Genomic DNA, 22394 nt, shown 5'->3' on the forward strand with positions numbered 1-22394 from the left:
CCTGCGAAGTGAGGAATTTGGTGTAGAAGGTCTAACAGATTACATCACAGCATGATGGAGTGAGTCCCCAAAGTCAGGAGAAGCAGGAAGATCTTGAAACATCTGAAGAAGAAATATGGACATGGGAAAGAAAAAGAGATTTAATATGGTATAATATTTATGCAAAGCATAAAACAAAACTGACCAATACAAAAAGATCACCATGAAAGATATTTGAGGAGAAATACAGGGAAAGGAATCTGGACTTGGAAAACTTTACAATAGAAAAAATAAGAACACAAAGAGGAAAAGTAGAAAAGTAGATTAGTAATGGAGGAGTTAAAGAAATAGAAACTGAGGTTATGGAGTACCTGTGAAGTGAAGGATTCATTGTAAAAAATCTAATTCATAAAGCACCACAACAGGGTAAACCAATGGATATCCAAATTAGGGGGAAACCAGTGGAGCAGGAAGCGATTGGTCAGGTGTCATATGTAGATATTGTGGAGCCTTCCACAGGAAACCAGTAGAAACATTCACTTAAAGCTGGACAGGAAGGGAAGAAACAGGAATCTGTGTAAACTTTCATGCAGTCAGTGCTGAGGAGTGATAGGCCAGTGAGTTCCCATATGACAGAGCAATGGATGGCACAGGATGAAATTGAAGATAATGTGCCACAGGAAGATTTTTTTATTTTTTTTATTTTACATTTCTAGACCGGGATAGTCCAACTGGATGCATGTCCATTTTCAGCAGAGGCCCAGGGAGAAAAGCTCCAAGGGTAAGCAGATACAGCATTACATAATACCAGCATTACATATTACAAACAGACTATTTACAGTGATTACATAAGTAAGCAAGTTAAATAAGTTCCACAGGTTAGAGTTAATCCCGAGCGTGAGTCAGGATTAAATTAAATTACACAGTAAACTGGTTAACTCATTCCCTCCAGTAGAGCTCTTTTGAGTGTATACCTTTAACCCCTAGTGGGCATGGCTTCAGCATTTAAAAATTGAAGTTATCACCTTACATTTTTAACAAATACCCATTGACAGAGGTCATATATCAATACAATTGTGTTTGCTATCATGTATGCTTCAAGATAAAATTTTCCAGTACCTTGTATGTAACATCGTTTTGGAATTATTAATGCAAATATGAACAGGCAGTATTTGACGCCTAGAGGAGCAGTAGGGTGTAACTGCAGAAACACCTAGAGACATCACTCGGCTGTGATTTTTACACATTCTAGATACATTGATACATTGACATAGCCAGTTAAGTGACAAATGTTGTTTGAGTCTAGTTTTAAATTGACCTAAGGTAGAAAGTATGGTAATATCAGCTGGAAGAGAGTTCCAGGGTCTACTTACAGAGTTTGTAAAGAGAGTCACCAGCTGTGTTATTAATTTTTCAAGTCTGAGTTAGTAGTTTGTTAGAGGATCGAAGCGGTCTAGGATTGTTATAGGGGGTGATAATATTTTTAAGTGCAGGAGTATTGTCCGGATTATAGAGGATTTTATAGGCCATAATCAGTTAGTTATACTGGATTAGGCTGGGTAGTTCAAACCACCCAAGCTGATTTAGATTAATGCAATGATGTGTCCTAAAAGGCAGCCCAATGGCAAACCTGGCAATGTGGTTGTAGCAAATTGAGCGTTTGTTAAGGACAGTCTTGTTTAAATTTGAGAGTAGAGGGGATGCATACAGAAGGGTTGAAAGAAGGTGAGAGCGAGCTATGGCAATTTTAGCTAGAGGGGTTAGGAAGGCTTTTATTCTGTAAAGTGACCCTATTTTTTTATTGATGGTTTTGATAGTTTGGTTAACATGTAGGTCGAATTTTAGATTATTATCTATGATGACACCTAATAGTTTTGTAGAGGGGTCAGGGGAGATTATTGTGCCATCATTTGAATTTATGGTAAAGGTGAAAGTGGTAGACCTACGTGTTGGTGAAAATAACAGCATCTTAGTTTTTTTGGGATTTAGGATCAGACGACATTCAGAAAGCCAGCTTTCTATTGTATTAAAGGTGGTCTGGGTAGCTGACCATAACTCTATTGGAGATGTGGCCAAGCAAATAAGAGTAGAGTCATCAGCATATTGGATACAGCTGACTTTTGGAATGACAGCATAAAGGTCATTAATGAAGATGGAGAACAGCAAGGGCCCTAGTATAGAGCCTTGTAGTACTCCAAGGGTGCTAGGTAGAAGATTAGAGAGTTTGTTTTGCCAGAGGAGAGGCTGCTGTCGACCATTCAGGTTGGATTGAAACCACCGAAGGGCTCTAGTATCTAGACAGAATGTTTGCAGGGTGTGGATTAAAAGTTGGTGATCAACCATATCGAATGCCTTGGAAAGATCCAAGAAGATGGCTGAGAATATATACTCATTGTTGTGATTATGGTTTATGGTGTTGACAAAAGCTAGGAGGGCTGAAGTAGTGCTGTGATGAGGATGGAAGCCATGCTGAGTGTCTGCCATAAAGTGCTTCTGGATTAGGTGGTGCATGAGTTGTCTATGAATACATTTTTCCATAAACTTTGCAAGTGGAGAGAGTATAGCTATTGGCCAATAATTGGAGAATTCAGTAGAGCTGCCTCCTTTGTGAAGTGGGATTACATAAGATATTTTTCAGATGGTGGGAATTTTAGCTTCTCCTATGGTTCAATTGATTAGTATTGAGACAGGGTAAGCAATAGCATCAGCTGATTTTTATAGGTACTCGGCAGGGAGTTGATCAGCAGAAAGTGTAGTAGGTTTTAATTTTTTGATCAAGGTACGGATAAGTGAAGTGGTGACGGGATGGAAGCTGAATGCGAGTAGGTTTCTAGGGGTGGTACTTTCAGGACCAGGGGAGCTAGGAGGTAGTTGGCTAGCTAGGGCTTGAATTGTCTCAGTAAAGAATCAGTTAAAACTGTCAGAAACATCTTCAGGGGTTTTATCAATAGTAGCAGCAGGGATTGGGGTTGAAGTTTGTCCAGGATGTAGTAGATTATTTAAACCTGCCTAAAACTTCTGAGGGTTATTTTGATTTACTGTCTGTAAATTACAGTAGTATTGTTTTTTGTCTTGTAAAATGGATTTTTTAGTTTTGTTCTTGGATTGAATGTATTTAATGTGATCTTGGGGAACTTTAGACGAATGCCATAAAGCCCGTGCTTTGTTTCTAAGGGTAATTTTGAGTTTAGACTCTTTAGAAAGCCATGGTGTAGTTTTTGCCCTTGTTCTCTTTGAACGAACAGGTGCATGCAAATCAAGGATCTTAGGAATTTATTGTTAAAGTATGCTACTGCTTCCTCTAAGGGGAGGTGTTTTAGAACAGACCAATTACATAAGTTTAGTTCTTGTTGGAATTTGGCAGGGTCAAAGTTTTTATTGTTTCTAACCTTTCTGAGTAAGGGTTATTGGGAATTAATGGCTTTGTGTTAATTACATATGTGAGAAGGTGATCGCTTAGGCCATCAGGGAGGGTACCAGAGGAGTACAGTTGGGGGTGAAGATTTATGAGTACCCAATCAAGTATGCTTTCTTTTTGGTTGGGCTTAACTATCCTGGTAGGAGTGGATATGATTTGTGTAAATGCATGCAGGTAATATGGGCGGTTGGGGATTCTGAGGTGCCCCAGTCTATGTTAAAGTCTCCAAGTATTAGGGTTTCTTGGGGATAGTGACATGATAGCCAGTGCAGGATATCTTCAAGTGTAGATATATTGTTACCTGGGGGAATGTACATACAGATGCTATTAATGCATTTATTTTTATTAAGTTGCAATTTGGTGGCAAGAATCTCTAAGTTATTAATCTGAGGTGGTTGTATTACATCTATGGTGACATTCAACTCAGATTTATAGAGTACAGCTACCCCGCACCCTTTCTGGAAGCACGATCCAGGCTGTCTATGTTGTACCCAGGTGGTAACACTTCATTGTTTGTAGTGTTAGGTTTTAACCAGGTTTCAGATAAACAGAGAATCTCAGGGGAGTCGACATCCAGAAGTGCATGCAATCCATGTACCTTGTTATGCTTCTAATATTGAGATGACAGGCTAGGAGAGAGTTAGTTGGCCTATTAATTGTAGGTTTGTAGATTAGATTGCATGTAGAGAGGGGGTATGTGTATCTGAAGTGGGTGGGCCAGGGATGGGGTGAATATCAATACCAAGTATTAGGTTAAGTCTATACTCGGTGATTAACTTCAGGAATTTGTTTATTAGTTTGTGGTAGTGTTTGGATCTAGAGCTAAATGTGCCTGGGGTTGAGATGTTGATAGACTGAACAAGAAGTTGGATAGGACCTGGTACTAGATGCTATACAACTTTCTAAAGAATGCCCACAGGAAATGAAAAACAAAAAATGTGACCTTAGTTTAGAAGAAAATGAGTTAAGAGAAAAGTTGCTTGATGTAATAGGCATAGATAAATATATTAAGATAAATGAAAGAAATAGACTGCAGAAGGTCAATAAAACTCAGAAAGTCAGAAGTTTGATAAAACAAATAAACACAGTAATGAGGACTGTCCATAGCGATCCATGCAATATAACAGAAGTAAACAGGATATATTACTGTACAGCTAAATTAACAACTGATACAGTTCTACCACAAGAATATAGGGTAGTGAGGGAAAGGAAGGGGAGAAATCGAATACCATCATGGAAGCATTGAATAGAGAAAAATATAAAGCAATTAACACAAGAAGTGTCACTGTTAGAGGAATACAGAAGAGGGAACAGATTAACAAAAATACTAAGAAAGATAGATGTGATAAAAGCAATGTGCAGTATTAGAATAGATCAGGATCAGTCATGCACTATTGCAAATAACAAACTAAAAATCTCAGCACAGGAGGAAAAACTTAGAAGATACACAGAAAAATATAAAGGAAAAGTACAAAATAAGCAATTTATTGATGACCCAAAAAGGTTTTATAGAGAACTGGGAAACAATGTAAAAGGAATTGAAAGGCCGCCAAAAAAGAAGAAATAGATGCATTTTAGAGAAGTATCTATGAAGATCCCGTGGAACATAAAGATGATAAATGGATAGAAGAAGTCAAAGAAAGAATAAGAAGTTTAAAGGTACATGAAATGAAATGGGATGAAGTAACAGCTAGAGAGAATTGAACAAAGTTAAGCTTCTAATTGAAAAACCCCACACCCAGATGTAGTACCTAACCTTTGGCTAAAAGTATTAACGTCTTTGCACAAAGATTTAGCCATGAGTAAGAACTATTTACATGCACACCCTGAACTGACTGTTTCTACATAAGAGTGAACCTGCAACCTACCCTAATAATTATAGACCAATAGCTTGCCTTCTGATGACATATAAACTATAAACTGGAATTGATGTCAACAGAGTTTATATTCATTCAGAAGAAAACTCAATTGTGGCAGTAGAACAAAAGGGCAATAAAAGAAAGCCACATGGAACAAAGGATCATTTGCTGTTAAATAAAGTCACAGTGGAGAACTGGGAAAAAGGGAAGAATCTAAGTATGGCATGGATTGACTTCACAAAAGCATTTGATAATATCCCACATTCATGGATAAAAGAGTGCTTAAAAATTTATAAGATACACCCTACACTGATTGACTACATTACAGTGACTATGAAACAGTGCAGACCACTTTGCAATTAAGATCACGATAAAGGACAAATTATTATCCCAGGGATACAAATCCAAAGGGGGATATACCTGGGTGACTCTCTGTCACTGCTGCTATTCTGCCTTGCTCTTAACCCATTAAGCTGTTTATTTAACAGCTTAGACCATGGCTATAATGTGACACCTAGAAAACAGCAATGTGTAAATACTTCTCATCTCTCTGTTGATGATCTAAAACTGTATAAATCATCAGATGAGGAACAGAAAGCACAACTGCAAGTTGTCAAAACTTTTTTCAGATTATATAAGAATGTCATTAGGAAAACTACAGCACCAGGAAAACATCAGTTTGGGACAAGAATGTGATATAAAAGAACTTGAGCAAGAGTGATGAAGGATCAACAATAAAATATGAACAAATGCAAATACAACTTAGTAAGGAATACTTTAGAAGACTTAAATTAATCCTGAAAACAGCTTTGGCATCTAGGAACGAAATCCAAGCTGTAAACCAATTTGATCTTCCTGTCCTAACTTACAGCTTTGGTGTGATTGACTGGCCCCAAAACATGTTGGATAGATTAGATAGGAAAACATGAAGGATGCTTCATGCTAATCAAATGATTTATAAAAATCAGTGCATACGGAGATTATATATTCCTCATTCTGAAGGAGGGATGGGCCTCCTTGAAATTGATTACATGTATAGATCTACAATTGTGGGACTGCCCTAATATCTGTTGACCTCACAAGACCCAAATGTAGTGAAAGTTTTGAAACACGAGGAGAATAAATCTAAGATGATGTCTCTGGTTAATCCCGCAGAAGCATATTGCCATCAAGCAGGAATGGAAATCCAACCAGAAGTAGATAAAATCAGGCAGCAAGTGAATGTGCCAAAAAAAAAAATAAATAATATAAGGTGAAGGAGAAGGCAAGAAATGTGGACAATGCATATAAATATACTTGCAAGTATAGAAAACTTCTAGAAGAACCTCATGGTGATCAGGAATGAATGCAGGAATGGTTAAGGAGAGGTGAATTCAAACCAAAAGAAGAAAGGTTAATATTGGTGGCCCAAGACAGTGGGCTGCCTACACGTTGGTTTACAAAGTCCATTTAACATGTGGGAGAAACAAATGTAGGTTTTGTAAAACCAAATTGAAAACAGTCACACACTTCATTGCTGGTTTTGACATACTAATGGCAGAAGGACTGTATATTGAAAGGCATAATAATGTGGCAAGATTGTTGCACTGGGGATTGTGCAAACATTATGGCATTGAAGTGGCTGAAAAACACTGGAAAAATTAACCACAAAGCATCATAGAAAATGATGAAGTTTACATCACATGGGATTATCCGCTACCAAAAGTTCAAAAGATAGATGCTAGAAAACTGGATATAGTCATCCATGAAAAGAAAACAAAAGTAACACTGGTCACTGCAATCACCACACCCAGTAACTACAGTGCCTTACATACAGACAGACACAAAGTCATAAAATATCAGGATCTGCAGGAAGAAACAACAGCAATGTGGAAGATACCCAAGACAGTTCCAATAGTAGTAGGACCAATGGGTCTTACAAGACTCTACAATGATATTTAGATATATGTTACCAATACATGTAACTATGTACGAATTGCAGAAGGAGTTATTATTAGGTGCATAGCGGGTGCTGTGAAGAACACTTTGGCTGACATCAAAGATTGAAACAATACTTCTTCTTTCAGCTTTTCCTGGTTAGGGGTCACCACAGTGGATCACCTGTCCACTCATGATTGGCAGTAGAGTTTTTACAGTGTTGAGTTGCCAGCCTGGTGCCCAACCTTCCACAGAAGGCACACACATGCACGCACTCATGCCTAAGGCCAATTTAGAGTGTCCAATCCACCTACAGCATGTCTTTGGGATGTGGGAGGAAACTGGAGCACCCAGAAGAAACCCACATGACTACAGGGAAGCCATGCATACTCCCCACAGAAAGCACACCAGCCAAGAATCGAACCAGCCAAACTCTTGCTGTGAGGCGACAACACTAACCGCTGCACCACAGTGGCTGCCCATTGAAACAATACTAATTTTATGAACTTTAATCGCACATTGACTTAGGAATGGGGTCCATTCCTGCCATGGTATTAGAAACCCAAATGTCTTGGAGAAATTAAAAAGGCAGAAACCATACTATGCTTAGCTAACATTGATCCTGCCACTTCTATCTCTCTCTTGTCATCAAATCAAAATATCTCCCATTACTTCAAATTTACCCCTGTACCTAATGCTATGATAAAAAACTTCTGCTTAAATTGAAACCCATCACCTTGGCTACTGACAAAGTCCCAGCATCACAGCTAAAAATAACTGCTGATGACATTGCTTTTCCCATGTCTATATTGGTAAAATGTCTATATCTGAACAATATGTTCCTTCCATCGGTAAACATTCCTGTATTATTAAAGGTTCATAGCTTTATACTAGGCTAATGACCACCAGGGTCTTTATAAGTCTAGCCATGCAATCCTACCCAGTTTTGTTCCTGATTCCCTGGATGCCTACATGGTGGTTTATATTACTAAGTAGGTGGCCAAGGGTTATGGAGGTATGTCAGTTGGAGATTGATTTATTTACTGCAGACCTCTGTCCATCAGAAAATTGAGGTCCTAACTTGGTGTGACTTTGTGATTTCCCTCCCAGTGATCAATGTTTAATTTCAATAAGGTCAGGAATGAACTCTGCTTCACATTGCTATGGAACTTATTCCATAGCATGTGAATTCTTTGAGACACATATCAGTCTCTCCAGCATGTTCTATTTATGTCACAGGCAAAGTTCAAGTCCTTTGATCTAGTATTTCTGGTGCTGTTTGTTTTGTGTATGTGCAAGATATCCACTATTGCTAGATCTGAGGATGCCATATACTGTATGCTAGGCATAAAGCACCTGTTAGTACCCTGTAGATCACTAATGCAATCTGTGTAGGAAAAAGTATTCCTACCCTGGATTCTCTTGGTGAGGAACCTTTGAGGGCATTTCAGCTGGTGCATGTGTCTGGTTATGCACATTCCAAGGGTAACATTGTACTATGATGGGTCTTCTAAGGGCTGAGTAGACTGACACTATAACTTCCTTGGACCTGGATGCCATAACCTGATGCTTATGACTGGGTGACATAGAATGATTTTCTTATTATCTTAGCTGCATGTTGGTTGAAGGCCACAGTATGGTCTAGATATATTCCTAGATCCCTATCAGGTCAACTCTTAGGGGGTGGTTTATCAGTGGAATAATTAGCTTGGGTGGAAGATTTCCCAAAGTGCACTATAATGCATTTTCTTGGGGTTTGTTTTAATCCTTGGCTTTAACACCAGTCATTTGTTGTTAGACCCTCTTGTAGGACAATCTATGATAGCTCCCAATTTACAGTCAATTGCAAATTTGCTGAGCCAGAGGCCTTTGACTTTAGCCTTGACTTTCGAGAAGTAGATCTCAAACAGGAGTGGGCCCAACTTGGAATCCTGGTGTATTCCAATGGTGACTAGTCTCCTAGTGAAGGTGAGCTCTTTGATCCTCACTTCTTGGGTCCTATCTGTCAGCCAGACAGCAATCCAGTGAGTTATGTATGGATTTATGCCTTGCTCTAGGAGGTTGTTAACAATACCTAAGTGTGGCATTGCATCAAACACCTTGGCCAGGTCAATGTAGATGGTATGCACAATGTTGCCATCATCAATAGCCTTGGTGACTTTTTTGAAGATGGCTACCAGGTTGAGTGGGTAAGACCTTACCTCAGAAAAGCAAAACTGGGATGGGTCCAGTGTATGCATGTTATTTCCATGTTAATTTATTCCATAGCTTTGCAAATTAAACTTGTCAGGTTGATGGCTCTGTAGTTTGCTGGGACAGTTGATGGTCTACAGTTAAGAAGAGGGATGAACATTGTGGACCTTAATTCACCTGGTATGTAACCTGTTTTGAGGCTTAAACTGAAAAGTGCCTTAAGTGGTCCTGCTATGTAATGTTTTAGGCTATTTAGGAGGCAGTTGACGATAATGTCAGGGCCCATTGATGCACTGTTTTGGGCTTATTGAGCGCCATCAGTACTTGCTCCCTGTTGATAGTTGGGAGAATATACTTCAAGGGATGTCATACATTGTATGGGGGGACTGGGGGTCAAGTTAGAGCTAAATTTAGCAGCCAGTAGATTTGCTATGTCACTCTGGTTATTGTGCAATTTACCACCAGTTGTGCACACTGCTAAGTGTTACCTTTAACGTTTCTGACATAGCTGAAAAAAACCTTGTGATTGTCCTTAGCCTGGGAGGCTATCTTTTTCTGTAAATTAATTTTTATTGATTTTCATAGATAGAAACAAGCAAATTAATTTCAAATGACTATTCCTTAGGTATAATAAAATAACAAAACACATTAACATTAACTATATACAGTGTCCATAATAGGTACAGAGTCTACAATGAGATTACATTTTATCCAGTAATTTTTTTGAGTTTTAACCAAGGAATTTGTTTATGGGTTACATTTGAACAATGCAACAATGCTGTTTGTAATTCCCTATTACAGATGATCTTAGATAAGGATATAAATTCATTAAAGGAGAGGTTATTTTTACATTTCCAATTTCTAGCGATGATTTTTGTTGCTATTGCAAGAAGAGACCAAAGAAGATGTATTTGGTTTAACGGGATATACCTTGGAATCGGTACATTAAATAACAGTAAAGAATATGAGACCTCACATCTGTCTGACCACAAGGCTTTAATGAAGTTTCTAAAATCAGACCAAAATGATGTTACTATTCTGCATTCTATAAACATATGAGCCCAGTCAGCTTTCAATAACTCTTCACATCTCCAAAGCTTAATAGATTCTTTCTGATATATTATGGAGGCCTTTAGAGGTGTGATGAAGCTTCTATGGATACATTTTCATGTGAAAATTTTCCAGTATGTAGATGAGGTTGTATTATTCACTGATTTAAGAAGTAGTGTTTTTTTTTCATTTTCTGAAAGTTGTGAGTTGTTAGTTTGAATCATATAATTCCATAAACAATCTTCTGAAATTTGTAGATCAGATCTAAGGATGTTATAGAATTTCGACAATGAAATACCATAATTATTATTTAAGTTGCTGAGCTCAAACAGGAATAATAATGTTTTGGGAAGATCTATTGTACCAGAGAAATGAGATTGTTTGGATTCCGCTAGAATAAATTCTCTAAAGGTTTGTATATTTAACCAGTTATTTTGGAGAATATCAAATCTGGCTAAAAGATAAGTGGTATCATGAACATTTTTATTTCCTAAGAACTGATGCCAATATATTAACCCATTTTCCTCCATTATTTTCATGCTCCCCATATTGAAGGAATCAAAATGTTTGTTATTGAAAGCTATTGGAAACATTAGGAAAAATAGATTGTTGATTACAGGATTCTTATTTACTACTTTTTTTTAATTTTTCAAAATAAAATTAATTATAAGAATAGATTTTTAGTTTTTCTCATTATAAAATAAAATTTTAATTATTAAAAAAAGCTTGATATTTTCAGAACAGTCTAATGTATTTATTGAAGTGTCTGTGTTGCAGAATAAGATTGCCTTATGTAGATTTTCCAATTTGATGTATATTTCAGGCTTAGCCATAAGCTCATTAGATTAAGAATGAATGAATCAGCATATAATTCAAGGTTGGGGAATGCTATTCCTTCTTCAGTCCAACTTTTATAGTGCCAGTTATAGTTAATTCTAGGTTTTAGGGTTGACCATAAGAATTTGATTACTAGAGAATTCAAGTGTATTAATTGTTTCTTGGAAGGGAGGTGCTAACAGAGCTTGAAAAAAGAACAAGATTTTGGGTAATAGAATCATTTTTATTAGAGATAATTTTTCTTCCATGGTGAAAAACAACTTGTTCCAGTTATTGATGTGTTCTTTCATTACATCTAACAAAATGTTATAGTTTATTTTTATGGAGTCTTTCCATTTAGAACTAATATAGATCCCAAGGTATTTCAATCTATTATTTGCCAGGTTAAAATTACTATGATTGAATAAAACATTACTTATGTCTTTGTTTATTAGAATGGTTTCTGTTTTATTATGATTAAATCTAAGGTTCGAGATCTCTTCAAAGAATTGTAGTGAAAAGGTAATGTGATCGATGGAGGAATCAGTGTTACCAATTGTTAATAAGATGTCATCTGCAAAAAGCAGGATTTTAGAATTATAGTTTATATCAACATCTAAACCCCTTACATTGGTATTATTTCTTATGAAATTGGCAAAAGGCTCTATTGATAATGCAAATAATAAAGGACACAGTGTGCATCCCTGTTTAGTACCCTTCATTATTTTAAGAGGACCAGAAAGAAAAGCGCCAAATTTAATATAAGATATAGAATTGTCATATAGTTTTTTTAATAAGTAAATGAAATCAGGAGTGAAGTTGAATGCTTCCAGCACCTGGAACAAATATGGCCAGTTTATGGAATCAAATGCTTTATCTATGTCAAGGCTGATGAGTAAGAGTTCTTTTTTTATTGTTTGCAAAATCTATTAAGGATAACAGTCTTGTGACATTATCTTGAACTCTTCTGTTTAGGATAAAACCGGATTGATCATTGTTTATTAATATTGGCATCATTTGGTTTAGTCTATTAGCTAAGATAGAAGTAAATATTTTGTAATCTAAGTTCAGTAAAGAAATGGGGTGATAGGAAGAAACATGCTTAGGGTCTTTATCCTGTTTAGAATGGGAGAGATTAGTGAATATTTCCATGAGGGGAGAAACTTGTCACTAGTTTTAAATTCTTCAAAGGCTTCCACTAGGATTTTCAAAACATTGTCAGGAAAAATCTTGTATAATTCTTCTATTATACCATCAAGACCCAGAGCTTTGTTGTTTTTAAGGTTTTGTATTCTCTCTTTAACTTCAGTTAATGATATTGCTTTAAGTAATCTATTGCTTTGTTCCTTGGAAAATTTTTCATTTATATTATCTTTTAAAAATTCCACTCTTGATGAATTATTATTGGTGCATCGATCTGTGTTATTGATAGATTCATGATAAGATTGAAATATCTGTAAAATATCTTTTAGATCTGATAATGGTTTTGATTTGCATTTGGAGGGGTTTATTATCTTTGTTATACGTCTGTTCTTAGTTAACCTTTTCACTTTAACTGCTAGTCTATGCATGTTTTTGGGATTAAGAGAATATGATTGTAACTTTAATCTTTCCAAGTTAATTGCAACTTTATGATTGAGGATTTCTACATAATCCAAATTTAGTTGTTTTAATTCCATATTTGAGACCATATCCCCAGGAACTATTTTCTTTTTTAATACATCAATTTTCAGTTGTATTTTGAGTAATTATTCCTTTCTCTTGTGTAAGTACCAATTTCTTATTTTCCCAAATATACAAGCTTTTTAAGAATCCCAAATAAAGATTATGCTGTAGCATTGTTATTATTAAACTCAAGGAATGAATCCAGTTCACTTAATAACCATTCTTTAAAGCCCTTTATCTTAGTGGTGCAAGCGGGCAATCTTTGCCAGTGAATAAGTTCATTAGGTTTAATACTAATTTTAAAATGATATTGCATTGTGGTCAGACAATGGACAGGAAGTAATTATAACATCATAAGTCTTGGATAATAAATTATCACATAAAAAAACTTTATCAATGGTTGTTTCAGTGGCATATCTATACGAAAAATGAGTGAAATTCAAATATTTTGGTTCCTTAATCTCATATATGTCTCTTAAATTGTATAGAAAAAAAAACAGGCTAATTTGTTTTTAGCTGGGGCTTGTATTGTAATGTTTCCACTCTTAGTAGTATCTTTGGCTGAAAGGATACAATTAAAATCTCCTGCTAAGATGTTATCTCCTTTGGATTTAGCTGAGATTGTTTCAAGTTATTTATTTGCTGTTTTAGCACTGATGCCAGGTATCCATTTCTTATTTAATTCCAATACTACTTCACATAACATACCATTTCTGTCTGAGTATATATCTATTGCTTTAGGTATTGGTAAAGATTTCCTTCACAAAATCATTGTGCCTCGTCACTTAGACTGGTAATGGGATTCAGCAAGAATAGTGTAACCATTAAAATATATTCTCTCTAAATCTTTCTGTATTATATGAGTTTCTTGTAGAAAAACAGTATCCACTTTATTAGATAAGTATTTAGCTAGACTTCCTCTCTTGGTGGGGTTATTAAGAGCATTCACATTCAGAGACATTCAATTAAATGAAGACATTATGAGGAATGTGTTTCAAGTCATTTAAAGCTATTTTGGACATAAACAATGCATAACATTTAAAAAACAGAAAAAAACAAACTATTTACAGGACTAACAATGGAACATCTAGTTCCTGGATTGATGAATAAGTCATCAAAACCACCCACAACCATCCTTGGTGCTCAAGATTACTATTCACTAATGCAACTACCTAAAATGTAAACAAAAAATCAAAGAGACAATAAACCAATTAACTTTCCAGGGTAGTAAGAGATTACCTTAAAGTTCTTATGAAAGGTTTGATTATAGTGTTCACTCACTAGTTAGAGTATAATGAGTAATTATGAGAGTAATTTAAAATCTTTGACGTTAAAATATTAATGACACAGGCATTAAGGGTAACAATGAGATAAGGTTATTATTGATAACTGATATAAAGCACACTGCCATGAAGCATATTAAAATATTTAATTACTGTAATGTTCAGCTGGTAGAAAGTATTTGTTATTTCACCAGGTGTTGGCATACTTTCTCAGAGAGGGGGAAAAAAAGTGTTTTAAATTACACATTAATCCTTGATCAAAACAGCACTATAAATGCTCAATGGAAAAACACTAACCTCTAATTAAATTCCTAAGCGCTGGTGCTATACCAAAAGCAAGGAACAAATGTAGTCATATGAATATATGTTAAAATAAAACTGCTTTGACATTGTATGGTTAGGTATGCAAGTCAAAATCATCAGACAAACAGCTGTATGTGTTTTCAAAAACAATGAAATAGTTAAGACTATGGTATTACTGTAAAAAGATGTAATTACATCTGAACAATAAAGATAGAAATACATTTATAAATCTTTGTAATTTAATCTATCTGCTGAACCTGAGTTCTATCAGTGTGAATAACCAATAAACTTTGATTGACTTTTATGAAGTAAGAAACTGTTATAAAGAGCTTACCACTCAATGTACTATTTAGCCTCTCTTTGTCATATATAGGAGGCAAGAAAAAAATGGAGTCACATGAATATATGTTAGGTTAAACTGCTTTAAAGATGCATGTTTAGGTGAGCAAGTCAAATTCATCAGACAAGCAGCTGTACATATTTTCTAGAAGCAATGGTTTGGTTAAGCCTATGGTGTTAAACCACAGTGATAAGCAATAAACATGTCTAAACAATAAAAATAAAAATACATTTATAAGTCTTTGCAATTTAGTTTGTTGAACCAGGGCTCTATCAGTGTGAATAACCATTAAACATTGATTGTCATTTATGCGATAAGAAACTGTTATAATGAGCTTACCACTCACTTTTCTGTTTAGCATCTCTTTGTGATATATATGACTTTTCAAGAAAATTTTTAAACATATGGCATTAAATGCAAGACAAGAAGGAGTATTCATTGAATGTTTTCAGTGTTGTGCTATTCAGAGGTTTGTCTCTTTTGCTTTTGTAGATATCCAACAAGAGTTCAGAGGTCATAAACCTTCCGTTCACATGCAGAGACATGCAGCATTTCCTCGAAGGAAGAGGGATTTAACGAAGTGTCTCGTGAAGGAGTTCATTTGAAGCTTTATGGATTTTGGTGGTTAGGTGCTTACAATTAGATGTTCATAAGGGGCTTTGTTGAAGATTCACGAGATGCTCATGAAGTGAGTGAGGGAAGGAAACAAAATATGAAAAATTAGATATTTTCATTTCAAGGGTACGGACAAAATCTAATAACCAAAACCTGGAGTGCATTATAAGCTGCAGTAGAGTTCTATGCTAATAGATAACACTCACTAAGGAACCATCAGTGACTCACAATAACTTTCAGACTTCCAAAAAATATCATTACATTTCAGGGGATGTCAAAAACCTTTGCAGAGCGGCAAGTCCGCTTAGTGAGCACAACCATTTCCCATTCCTCCCAGGCATGTGAGAAACCACCTCAGCACCTCTGAAAGCGATCAGTTCAGGACCAAGCCCTCTATATATGGTAATACTACAACAAAGTAGAATGATTTTAAGTGAAGCAAGCAAACCCCAAATCTCATCCGATATAAGTCCAGAAATGCCCACAAAGGACACAGAGCAGGGAAACCCCAAACCAAGCACATAGACCAAATACTTGGAGACGAAATTCTCATAACTTCCAAAAATGACATATATGTACAAACCCAAAAGGCAACCAGACAGATATGTGTATAAAAGTCATGTAGTCTGAAAACTTTGTTTAAGAAGTGGTCATTTTTTATTGTTTTGATTTAGTTATTATATAATAAGAGCAATTATTTCAGAGTAAAGTTCAATCCCCAGCTGAACCTTCAGTGTATTATGGTACAATATTAAGATACTATGCCAGTGCAAGACTATGTGATTTTATATATATTTATAGATATGTGATGAGAAAGAAAAATGTTATAATGACATTACCATAGAGTGATTGCTCCTTTCTAAAAGAGATTGCTTTATTGTGGAAAGAAAAATTCAGTGTTTGGATGAGTTAAGAAAGTGAAACAATGAAGTTATTTGTCTTTAAGCTTCTTACTTGTTCTGTCAGTTGAAAACAGTTTACCATTGGTCGCCTGCCTTTTCAAACTAGGTAGGGAAATATGCATTTCTTTAACTTTTTCAATTAATTTGTTCTTTTTCACAAAGTCTGTGCCTTCCTCAAGGTTGTTGAATATTTTTATATCATTAGAGAGGTTGATCCTGATTCTGTCTGGGAATATGATTTGCACTTTAATTTCTGCTTTTTTCAGGCTTTTAGTGAGGGAAAGCAAGCTTTTATTTTGGTTATTATGGAGGATGTGTAATCATTATCAAACCTTATGTTTCTTCCATTTATTTGTATAGGGTTACCCAACCAGGCAGTTCTCAGGATTAAGTCTTTATCCTGGGCTGATAAAAATTTAACAATAATGGATCTTGTTGTCTTGGGATTCTTTGATAAAGAAATGTTTGAGAGAGACTCGTGAGCTCTCTCTATCCTGAAAGAGAGAGCCTCAGGCAGATTTAGTACCTTCTGTAACCAATCATTTAAGAATTGAATCATGTTTTTTCCTTCCATTATTTTCAGGTACACCATATATTCTAATATTGTTTCTTCATGATCTTGACTCTAGATCTTCCAATTTATCTAGTAATAGGGTGTTTTGTTTCAGTAAGACGTATATCTGGTTGTCTTTTTCAAGTTGTCTTCCATCTATTTCATTTATAGATTCTTCAATAGTAGTTAACTGATCTGTGTGTTTTGTAATAATCTCTTTCAGGTCTTCTATCTGTTTTTTACTTTCTTTCTTCATGTTTTCCATGATTTTCTCCAAATTGTCAATTTTCAAGGAAAGATCTTGAATACTGGAAATTATTGTTTGTAATTCTTTCTTCATGGAATTATCCTGGGAATAAGTTTTTAAATGACTCATGGCTGAAAGTGTCTGTAAGAAACAGATGTAGTACTTCTGACATGAAAAACTCACTTCAGATTTACTAAAAATGATTTCCTTGTAAAGAATGTTGTACACACTATCAAAATGAGTAAATGAGAGTAATAGCTGAGGTTTCTGAGATGTTGTTATGAAAAAATCCTGTCAGAATAAGTCCTTTTAGGCAAAGCATCTAAAAAGTACTGTTATCTCCTTGGAATCCCCCCCCACCCCCACCCCCCGAGAGGCTATCTTGATATTGTATTTGGCCTTGTTGGACTTTATTAGGCATCTTGGTTTCTTGTTTAGTTGAATCAGAGAGTTCTTGTTTCCATGAGAGTTGTTCTTTCTGATTTTTCCATGACTTTTTTGTTTTCTTTTGTTATATACCCTGTTAAGGTAAGGATTCCACCAATGTGGTTTGTTTTTGGTTTTAGATCTGGGTTTACTTCTGGTAATATAGCAGCCTCAATGCAACCATTTACATGTGTATACTGGATTTCGGTAAATAATTCTGCATAGGTAGCTGTGTTCTTGGGGAATGGTAGAATCATGAATTTTGACAAACTGTCACTTAATTGAATGCAGTTTGTTTTTGAATAGTTCCTAACTGTTATAAGTTTAGTTTGTTTATATAATTGATTTTTATTTTTTGAGGGATAAAGCTTTGTAGTCTGATGTCACCAAAGAGGATGTGACTCATGTTGGTGAGTACTAGGTCCGATATGTTTGATTCTCTGGTTGAACTACACATCATTTGGTCCAGGGTATTTGCGATAATAAAGTCCAGGAAACATTATGACTTTGCAATGTATTTTTCCCAGTCTGTAGAGAGGTAATTGAAGTCTGCCATGAACAGGGTATTTGGTTGGATGGTGAGCACCTCCAGTAGGTCTAGGTAAGAGCTGGGAGTTATGTGGGTCATAGAGGATGGCCTGCAGCTGGCCACATTATGATAAGGAACCTTGTGCATGGAGACTCGGAAATGGATGGACTCCAGGGTGTCATTCTGTTTAACCATCTTGAAGTTATATTTGTTGGTGATGTAGATCAAGACACCTCCACATTTAGCCCCTGTTGGGGCTCATGTTGATCTAAATGCATGGAAGGTACTTTAGCCTTGCACTGCTGGAGTAATTTCTGTGTCTTTAATCCAAGTCTCAGTAACAGCACAGATGTCTCCAGAGTGAGATCTTGTAGAGTATAGAATTTCTTGTTTAGGCTCCTAACATTAAGCAGCAATGCCTTAAGGTTCTTTTTCTTTTTATTTTTTTTAGTTGTTTTGTCATTTTGACATTGCTTAGAAAAGGGTCTCGGAGGTTGGATAAAGTTTTAACCAATATCCAAAAGTCCAGGTGGGACAGGAGCAGAGCATCACTGGCAAAGCAATGTGCTCTGTTCACCATGCAGATAGATATTAGATTCCCTTGCAGTGACACTAGAAACAAATCCAATTATTAAAATAAATAATTTTGCATTACACAAAGGGGTACATCAATTGACTTTATCACCTATAGACTCATAGTTATCTTCTCCCCACATTCCAAAATCCTTGAAAACTGTCTGCATATGCAACTCATACAATATCTCAGTTCCAATAACCTACTTTCCAAAACACAGCAGGGTTTCAGACTGCAACATAGTACAACCACTGTCCCACTCCATTTTACTAACACTATAAATCAATATTGAAATAATGACAAATGGGTCAACAATGTTTTTAGATTTATCTTTAACATTCAATACAGTATTGCATCAGTATTTACTCTCTGAACTTGCTTCCATTGTACTTTCTTGATACTCCCTTACCTGGTTCCTTTGCTATTTATCTGAAAGAAAACAAGCAGTCAAATTACATCAAGACTATTCCCCATTTCAACCTGTCATCATAGGAGTCCCACAAGGTGCAATCCTTGGCCCACTCTTTTCTAACATCTTTATAAATAAACTCCATACTGCCACACAACATGCAAGTATTGTCCAATATTCTGAAAATGCAGCATTAGCATGTGCAGCCCCAACTCTCTCTCTCTCTAAACTCTCAGAATTTACCCAAACTTATTTTACCTCTATAAAAATGTGGCTAAAAACTCAAGCCTGCTCCTTAATCCTATCAAAACAAAATTAATTCTCTTCACCTCAGAACTTATTTTTCTTTCAGCTTTTCCCAGTTAGGGATTGCCACAGCAGATCACCTGTCTGCTCATGATTGGCAGTGAAGTTTTATGGTGTTGAGTTGCCAGCCCAGCGCCCAACCTTCCAAGGAATGCACACACATGCATGCACTCATTCCTAGGGCCAATTTAGAGTATCCAATCCACCTACAGCATATCTTTGGGATGTGGGAGGAAACTGGTGCACCCGTAAGAAACCCAAACAACTACAGGAAGGACATGCAGACTCCCCACTGAAGGCACTCCAGTTGAGGATCAAACTGGGGAACCTCTTGCTGTGAGGCGGCAATGCTATCCATTGCACCACCATGGCCGCCCACTCTTCACCTCAAAACAATATAACAAAAAAAGCAATCTTGTCTAACTACATCAGCAACAACAATATAAATAGTTACACAGAGTAGACTCCTCAAAATTTTCACTGATGAAAATCTCAGATTTGTCCACCATATCCTACAAACCATATAAAAAGTCCATTAAGAAAATGGTCTCCCCTCTATGGTGTCCAACAACACCTTACAAACACAGAACGGCAAACTTTGCCTGAACCCACTTACTCCCAGTCCTCTTTTGTATATCACCTATCCTTACTAACCAAAAATACAACTCTTGAATCCCAGCTATCTATAATAAAATTGTTAAACTTAATCACTAACTCAAAACATAGAACCCACCTCTGCCAAACCCTGAGTTTACTTAACTGGTGCAAACTAAGCAACATCCTAAAACATTTATTAGTAGTATCTGCATTAAAACATATTTACTACCCAGATAAATGCCCCACACTAAAATATTTTCATAGCTTAGTCCTCTTCAAAGGACCTCTACTCTGCTGGCAATTTCTTATTAAAAACAGCTAAGTCTAATAACTTAGGTGAATACTCACTTTACACATGCTACAGATCAAAAATATGGAACTGTATTCCAAAACATATCAAACTCACTGACAAACTACCACACTTTAAAAGCCAGCTCAAACTACATCTGAATGAATCCTGCTCATGCTCAGCACCAAACTGACTCTCCAGAATCCCATTTTTTCCTCAGTCTTTCTTCATTTTAACCTACTCCATTTCCAATGATACACACCTCTTCCTATCTCCCTTTTCTCACTTCATCTAAATTGTATTTGACTTCTTATCTCCTCTACCACACACTAAGCTCTAGCTATACTCCTAAAATGTCTGTATCTTCTTACACTGCTTACTTAGATACAACCTATGCTGCAACATTGTTTTTCCTTCTAAGGTATGAAATCTATTTGCCTCCTGTAAGAATTTAGAGCTACCATAACTGTGTATGCTTATTTACATTGATGTCAATACTTTACTGTATATACTTGTCTTGTAACTATTCATTTTATTTCCTGTGAAATGCAACTGCTGTTTTTCTAAGAATTGTCTAGATTCACTTGTGACTATAAATGAAAATGAGCTTTTTTCCCTGGGCCTCGCTGAAAATGGGCTTTGCAAATTCACACTTTCCAGGTTGAGAAAGACAAAAATAAACAATAAAATTATTCTGTCTAGTTTTTGGGGTAGAAAAGAATTATTTTTGTTGTTTTGTTTTTAGTAGCAGACATGGGCAAACTATCTAAGATACAGTGATATGTGGAATAGATTAATTCTGCATGGAAAACTTTAGAAATAATATGTACATGTGTGAAGATGCAGGTATCATTGAGGTGAAGATAATATGAAAATGATAAAGATGTGGTGTACAAGATGGCGATGAAGATGAGGATTATGAAAATGCAATAAATATGATGCACCACAGATGAAACTAGTCATAATGAAGATGGATATGCAATGATAACATTGATGATGAAGAGTTTGATGAAATGATTATGATAATGATACGAGGAAGATTAAGCTACTGATTATATTGATGCAATAAGGAAGATTATTAGGAATACAATGAAGGTATTACCATTGAGCATGATAATGAGAAAAGTAGCTTGCATGAAGAAGTAGGGAGTGATACAATGCATATGATTATAAAAATTGCAACGAGTTGATGACACTGAGAATGACAAAGAAGATGGCAAAGATGATAATGAAGATGAAGACAAAATGATGACGATATGGATGGCAGTGTTGAAAAAGAGAATAATGATAAATAAAGATGCTGCCAATGAAGATAAACACAATCCATTTAATGCATAACATATCATTGGTGTTTCGGTATATTCACTGCATCTTCATCTCAATTGCTTCTTTGTCATCTTCACTGCAACTACCTTCATTATCTTTACATTCTTCATCGTGTATATCAGTGCATCATTTTCACTGCTTCACCTTTACTGATTCATCTTGCATCATCTTTATCATAAAGTCAGTTTCATTTTCTCTGTCATCATCATCATCATCTTCATTACCATAACTCCATCACACCATCTTCTTCATCTTTATTACCCTTGGCACCTTCATAGGATTATCACCCTCATCACACCATCATAGCTATCATTATCATATTCATTGCATATTCATCTTCAGAGGTACACAAATTATTCCAAACAAATTCTGCTCCAGCTTGAATACATTCCATAAATTCCAATACAAACCCTTACTCTATGGCCAGTTAATGAGGTGATAGGCATGCCCCTCGTTTCCATACAAATTATTATTCTATAGATAAGTAGCTATTATAGTGGTGCACCTGTATAACACAAGTGCTATATACCATAGTAAGAATTTTATCTGGTTTTATTTCCCTTTTGTTGCATTTTACCTGAATGTAGCAGTGCTTTGTTGCTTACTGATCATAGTTTGATTAACTTAATGAATGAATGAACAAATGATTGAATGACTCTGCTGCACTCTGTATCACTTTGTTTTGAGATCTGTTGCAAACTACAAATTGCTACATCCTACAACTGGAACAATAGAAAGTCAGTCAAGATAATGCAGAATCAGGAAGTAATTGGACAGCTGCTCAGCATACAGTATACA

Source organism: Protopterus annectens, chromosome 4.part0, assembly GCF_019279795.1.
Source record: "Protopterus annectens isolate FY-2018-M chromosome 4.part0, PAN1.0, whole genome shotgun sequence".
In the NCBI taxonomy this organism is placed as follows: domain Eukaryota; kingdom Metazoa; phylum Chordata; order Ceratodontiformes; family Protopteridae; genus Protopterus; species Protopterus annectens.